This window comes from Dioscorea cayenensis, chromosome 19, assembly GCF_009730915.1.
Source record: "Dioscorea cayenensis subsp. rotundata cultivar TDr96_F1 chromosome 19, TDr96_F1_v2_PseudoChromosome.rev07_lg8_w22 25.fasta, whole genome shotgun sequence".
Classification (NCBI taxonomy): domain Eukaryota; kingdom Viridiplantae; phylum Streptophyta; class Magnoliopsida; order Dioscoreales; family Dioscoreaceae; genus Dioscorea; species Dioscorea cayenensis.
Window position 1 is genome coordinate 12,960,953 of NC_052489.1, and position 7,585 is coordinate 12,968,537.

Consider the following 7,585-nt stretch of genomic DNA (forward strand, 5'->3'; position numbering starts at 1 on the left):
TATTAGTTGTTATGGGTATCCAAATTTCTCATTATAGGATGCGTGGTATTGTTGGTTTATCTCAGAGAGGATATATTGAAAAGGTTCTCAAACGATTTAAGATGCTTGCTTGCTTCCCATGTGCAATGCTAGTTCAAAAAGATGGTAAGTTCTTTCCATTCTATGTTCACAAAATGATAGAGAAAGAGAGAGTTGTGATAAGTGCTTGAATATTCATTTTTTATATAACATTTGTACTACATCTATCATGAAATTTTTTATGTTCAGCACTAAACTAGTACATAATTGCATTTTTGTTTTCTTTTTGTTCACCATGGGGTTTAATTGCATTTCAGGGCCGAAAAAGCATATATGGAGGCGATTTGAGACAGATCAAACCAAAATACAACTTCCAAAACATCATCACGGCATTATCACGGTCGTGGTCTGATCCTACCAATGTGAAAATCCACTGGAAGACATCATAGGAGTCATAACAACCTCAACAACGGTCATTGTATATATAACGCTCATGGTCAATGCATACAACGCCCAGAACCAAACCGTGCCAGGACGGGACTTATGGCCCAAGAAACTAACTTTGATCACAACGGTCTTCACAATGGTTGTTATGACCCCGTGGCGGACTCAAACTATAAATAACCCTAGGTTTTATTATTTTGGGGGGATTCTTTTGTCGAATTTGGTTAGAAGAGCCCGGATTTCTAGAGAGCCGTGCGGCTAGAGACAAAGATCAACTTGATTTCAGTGGATTTCGGTGGATTTCTCAAGAGGGAGTTAACATGTATTGATTGTGGAAGGCGCACAAAGAGATTCTGAGCCGTCTTGACATCCTTGGGATCTTCCCAACCTCAACCATCGGAGAACTATTAGAGAGAGTTAGTTTTAGGATTCTTTATACCTTTCTTGCAGATTTTTAATTCTTTAATCATTATTCATTATCCATAAGAGGGCCCAATTCGAGGGCAATTGTATATCGATGTACATAGGTTTTTTCTTGTGAACATTAACTTCCATAGGCAATATATTTTCATTCTAATTGATTGTAATTCATTGCATGTTTGCTTATTGATTAATGTGTTGATGTTGTAAGGAAGAGATTCCCACTTATTATAACATTCATGCTTTGTTAGATCTATTCATGTGCTAAGAGATTAGGTATTGCTAGATTTCTGAATTAAGACTTGATTATCCTTTTAGTGTAGTTATTGATCCTAAGGCGGACATAGGAGGTTGGGGTGGAAGAGATTCTATCTTAAATTACTAGTGCTTCAGACCTAGTTGCAAAGATATTGGAACCAATAGGCCTCTGAACTCCCTTGGTCCATCACTAGATAACATTGTCATATTCTCTCTTATATCACAAGTAATTGTTAAGGGACCCCCCATACATGTACCCACTCCTTACAATTGCACTTTACAATCCTCAATTGTGCTTTAGTAATTAGTTTTTATAAGTATATTTAAAAATCACCATAGACATTAGGCTATTGATTAAGTGAAAAAGAAGTAATAGAAGCCTCTCGCAGTTCTTTGAGGAAGATGACCCTCATGCTCACCCATGAGATATTACTTGATGACCCTTATACTTGCGATGTTACGCGCACCAAACCATTCACATGGTTTACCCATGCAATCAAGTTGAGATGGGAAAAGGTACCATTTGCTTTTGCAGAATAGCATTTATTGTAGGCTTAAGTTTGTACTCTTCTTGATATTGCATTTTGATTAATTCTTTGTTGAGATACTTGACCAATCCAAGATTGGCTCATTTGAATGTTAAGAAGAAAGTCATGATGTCTTTGTAGGGTACTATGGATTATATGTTGACTTACAAGAAGTCTGATCAACTTCAAGTCCTCGACTATTCTAACTTTGTAGGCTACTAAGATGATAGAAAATCTACTTCCAGTTTATGTTTACGATGATAAGAGGAGCTATTTATTGGAAGAGCACTAAATAGACGATTACAACTATATGTACTATAAACGCAAAGTGTGTTGCTTGTTATAATATTGCTTGTGATGTTATAACTTGATTTATGGCTTTTATATCATTGAGAGCATTTCTAGGCCACTTGTGATATATTGTGATAATATTACTGCTATATACTTTTCTCAAAACAACAAAAGCACTCGTGCTCAAAGCATTTAAATATTAAGTACCAGCTTGCCTCAGAGGAAATTTAAGAACTTCAAACTCAAATTGATCATATTGCTACAATATACATGTTAGAAGATCTACTAACCAAAAGCTTAACTGTCTGTTTATTTCAAAAACATATGACTAACATGCGAATAAATAAGCATTTTGATGTTTAGGGTCCATAGGAGAATGAATATCGCATCTCCTGTTGTATCATTATAATGCCTGAATATAATTTGATATCCATCATAGTTATGTTATATAAAACATGAGCATATTAACATGTATGATATTTTATCCCTATTTGCTAAAATTTTTCTACATGTTGAACGCTTTATGCTTTCTTAGTTTATTAGTTTATATATATTCCCAATTATAACAATTCTCTTCATTTTTTGATAATTGAATAATGTTATTTAATTGACAAACTTTTGGATAATTTGTGGACAAATTTTAATCAATTATTTAAAATTATCTATAGGGTTATTAATAGCATTAATTATGGATATTATTTTGAAATATAACACATGTCCGATATATATTGGGCTTTGACATAGATAGTTTGTTATAGGTTGGGCTATTTATCTAACACCATTGAGAAGTCTCCGATAGTTGCTATTAATTTGTACATCTCTTCGATTCCCCATATGACTAAGAGTTTTTTGTTTTCTGGCGAGATAGAATAATAGTAGTTATCTCTCATAGTTTTCCATTAATATTGAAAAACAAATTTCAACATGGATTTTTCATTGGTGTCACCTACTCTATTTCAAATAACTCTATGTTATTTGTTAGGATCATGCTATAATATTCACTAAAAAAAATTACATTTTTGCAACAGACAATTGCAACGGAGTAAATTTGTTGCGATTTTATAATAGATATGTAGCAAATTTGTGATGGATTAAAAAATTTGCAACCTATTTTGTGACAAGAAAAAATCCATCGCAAAAGTTATTTAAAATGGATTTGCAACCGTTTTTGCAACAAAATTGTAACGAATTGGCGACAGAATAAGTTTCTGTTGCAATAAAATGGAGGGAATAGCGTGGGAGATAGTTTGCAATGGATTTGCAACGGACAAGAAACAAACATTTGTAATGGATGTGTTTGTTGCAAATTTGCAACAATAGTTGTCACAAATTTGCAACGGATTTTGTCATGAAATTTTGAAAATACATGGAGTAAAATTAATATACTTTCATATTTTAGTTATTATAATTACTTTCATATTTTATTTCTAAAATTTTATTATTTTAAAAAACTATAATTAAATTTAAAAATTATTTAAAATCAACTAATTATTTTTATAAATTTCAATTCTAAAATATTTTTATGAGAAAATATTAAATTATAAAAATATTTAATTTTAAATTTTATAAATTAAAAATATTTTAAATAAATTTTTAAAATAAAATGATTATTATTTAATATTAATATTTTGACAATGTATTTATAAGAGTAATGTTTGATTCTTCTAAAATTAAACATATAATGTACATATAAGTATAATTTTAAATTTATATACAAGATTATTATGAAATTTCCCATCTTTTATAATGTCTTGATGAACTATTTTAATTTCAGCTTGTATATGCATGTTGGTGAACACTTGCAAATGATTAAAACTCTGTTTAGCATCTAACTGAATGGATCAAGAGTAATTAAATATGAGAGAGTTCTGATCCCGAGGCAATATCAGACGGCAAAGCATCCCAATCCCATCCCTTTTTTCCCAATCTCATCTCTCCTCCTCCTCCACCTTCCGCCCCAGATCCATCCCCATCTCATGACCAAACTTGGCTTTCCGCCATTTCTTTCTCAAGCTCTCCTACGACCTTCATTCCATCTCATGGAGCTCTCCCAGTTCCACTTGAGCGCACTTGCCCCAAAGCTCCTTGAGCCCTCTTGATCGGTATGATTCCTTTGAATCCGTAATTGTAATCCATCTCACGCTATGATTCACGAGGTTGATCTTTGTTGTTTCCCAATCGATGTATTAGATTGTGCTTTCCTTTTCTTTTCTAGGGCATCATTTTCATTTTGTTTCTATTTTTTCTTGAATTGATTTGATTTGTTGTTCTACACTAGTCGGAATTGAAGATGTAAACAAAGATTACTACTAAAAGAATTGGCCATTGTTTTCTCAGTTGATATTTATGCTAATAAATTCCTCACTGTGTAGACATAAATGTTGTTATTCCTTTGATTATATATCCTTTAAATGCATGTAGACCTCATTAATTTGCATTGCCAACATTGTATTTCTAAAGTATGCTTATTAAACATTTTCCTTTCTTGCCTTTTTATCATAGCTACTGTTTAAAAGGCTACAAAAAAACATTTGATTTCAAGCTAGGACCCAAAATTAATGCTTGAAGTTTGATAGATAAAAGATATTATACTAGGTAATAACTCATATTCATGTGTATATATATAGTTGTTACTCAAGTACCATCTTAAAATGCAGCATGTGTGGTTCTCCAATCTTATTTGCTATCTTTGTATAAAATCTTTATTGTATTATATGGCACAATATTGAGAAATGAATTTTAGTTTATATATATTGCATTGGTTTTGCATCTTTTTGTTTAAGATCTTGTCATGAAAACATCATCTCATTATAAGTGAATAACATCTTAGCATGTTGGATTAGCCAGAGGCCTCTCTCTTGTCATCACTTTTCGGTTTTCTCATCTCATTTTCTCTTTTGCAACTCTTGCAGGTGATTAATTTGTATTTGTCTAATTCGACTAAAGTAGAGAATTTTATGAGTTGTGATTTATTTTGGGGATGATTTCAATTTTATGTTTTGGTATATTGTTGACTGTTTTAGTTGAGATCTATGTGGATTCAATGATTTGCTTGAGTTTGCTTTCTTTTCTCTTTGGAGTTTTTGAACGTGATGGTTCTACAATTATTTATTCCCTATTTGGTTGCGGGTCTTTTTTCATTCACGATAGATTGCTCCTTTTGATCATGTGTTTTTTTAGCAATCAGGACTTTGTCATACCATCTTTTGTTGATTGTTTTAAATTGAGCTAATAGGGAAGAAATTAATAAGTTTTAGGTAACTTTTTATTGTTTATTTATCTTTATCATGTAAATTTCTCATTGACACACAGTCTTGAATTTGAATTTGAAGTACTTGTACATGTATCAAAGGTCTGTCATGGCTTTTGGACATGTGAGTGTGGTTTAATAGTGTCATGCTATTATTGATACTTTGGTCAAGGATCTATTGTGTTCTACTGAATTCTTTCAAGTGTTTTAAGTTAACCTTGTTCGTATTTAATTGGTTATTTGTGTGCATATCTTTTTCTAGACAATTGACACGTCCGTATATGCCTGTAAACCGCAAGTGCACCGGTGTCGAAGTAATAATCCCAGATGAGTGGATATCGTATCCACAGAGAGTAGGGAATAAAGACACTTAGGTTGTTTCTTACCTAATGTGGAAGATAAATAGTAATAAGTGTGACAAAATATGAAATAACAAAAATAAAAGCAACAAGATAGAGAGCACAAGTAAAGGAGAAGGTAAGGCAATCGATAAAGATGGGGTACCCAGATATTGATCCGCCTAGGACAATCATTTCAGGTACAAGAACCCTCTATTAAACTTCCTAATTGATGCAACAATGAGTCGTGGAAATCTTTAATTACATGATCCCAAATCTAAGGTCAACCATACCTAACTCTATACATGTCCAGGAGGAGAGATTCAATAACCTCTCAACCTCGCACTCGCATAGAATTGCAATGAGCTCTAGGGATTCCAAGTGATAAACCCTATTCCTGTGTATAGACCTAACCCTTTAGTCCAAGTGGAAGATCCCTAGCCACAATTAAGCCCTAGGTGCTAAAATCACTTCATAGCTTCACTCCGTTGCACTCGTAACTAAGCCCCAGCGGAAGGTCATCCCTTAGCCCATTCACTCTACTATGCCCGCAAAGAACTCTTGGAATGTGGAGGTAGGATAAATCACACCGGAGGGAAAAGGGGACGCTCCGCTACCTCTCGACTCACCATCTCAACCCTCTCCAATCTAGCTTTGTCTAACTCTCATGATGTGTCACTCACTCACAAGAGTTACCAACAAGAACTCTCAACCCTAGTGGAGAGTCTTCTACTCGTCGCAAGGGTCCCTTTGTCCGGCCTAGGATACACCACGCCGGATCGATGCCGATGAAAGCTCTCCCACTAACCTTCTTCCAAATGACGCACGATATCGGAGCCGTAGAACCTCTCCAAAGACCTAGCCAATACCTCTCAAAACCCTAGCCGCCGCCCTCTCTCAAGTTGGGGAAAAGATGGAGAAAAGAATGCTGAAATCGGGGCTGAAATCGGCTTTTAAAGGGCTGGAATCGGGAATCCACACGCCCTTGTGGGTGCCCTTGTGGATTTTTCACACGGGCGTGTGGAATTTCCACACGCCCATGTGGATTCTCTGTTTTCTTGTTTTCTCGGCCGGCTGTAAATAGTGCTGCTGCAGTATTTTTGCTAAAGTGTTTTCTACAATACCCTCCTACAGTACTGGCCTGAAATACTCCCGAATCCATACTTTCATCGAGGTAACGCAAACGGGCACACATATACATCATGGATCGCCTTGCTTCTTTAGTAACGAACATGTTGGTGGAGATCTTATTCTATATGCACAAGTCGGAATGCTTGAATTTGACTGGCCTTATACCCCTCCAAATAGTTGTGCTAACTTGAGTACGAGGAGGTTGGCACACATTCCTGCATTTGGAACCCGACCTATGTCTCCGCGTTCGAACCTTAGCAAGATTTTCTCCAAATTAGTACATTACGACCCACATTGGCTTTTTTCTCTCATAATCGGCCTCACAACCCTACATGTATGAAAGTAACATAAATACACCCATATTAGCGTTACAACTCGAGAAAAGTAATGCTCAACACAACGAAAGAACACTTCGTATTCTTATCACACAAGCACTTATCAAACTCCCCCACACTTAAGCTTTTGGTTGTCCTCAAGCAAAGATTAAAACATTATATGCATAGATAAAGGAAACATTGGAAGTTCTTGGTCTTAGGTTCACCAAAGCATACAAAGAGAGCATTCTACAAGTAAGGAAAATTTTAACAGTAAATACGAAAAATCAATGCTCTAGTTAAAAACTTGAATAAAAAAGGACAACAAACCCGAAATCGTTTAAGTGTGTGAGCTCACTTAAAACAACCCACAGTATACTCCTCAAAGTTCTAAGCACAAGGGACTTATTGATCTACACAAAGTAACAAAAACATTTCAAAGGTGGTAGTAGCTTCACACATCCTCTAAGGTAGCCCTTTCCAAAGCGGCCACTAAGGTGGCTTTCACACTTTCGAGGTGGTAGCTCTTTCTACCGGAGTGGTAGCTTTCACCCATCCTATAAGATAGTTCTTTCTTTCATTAGGGCATAACTA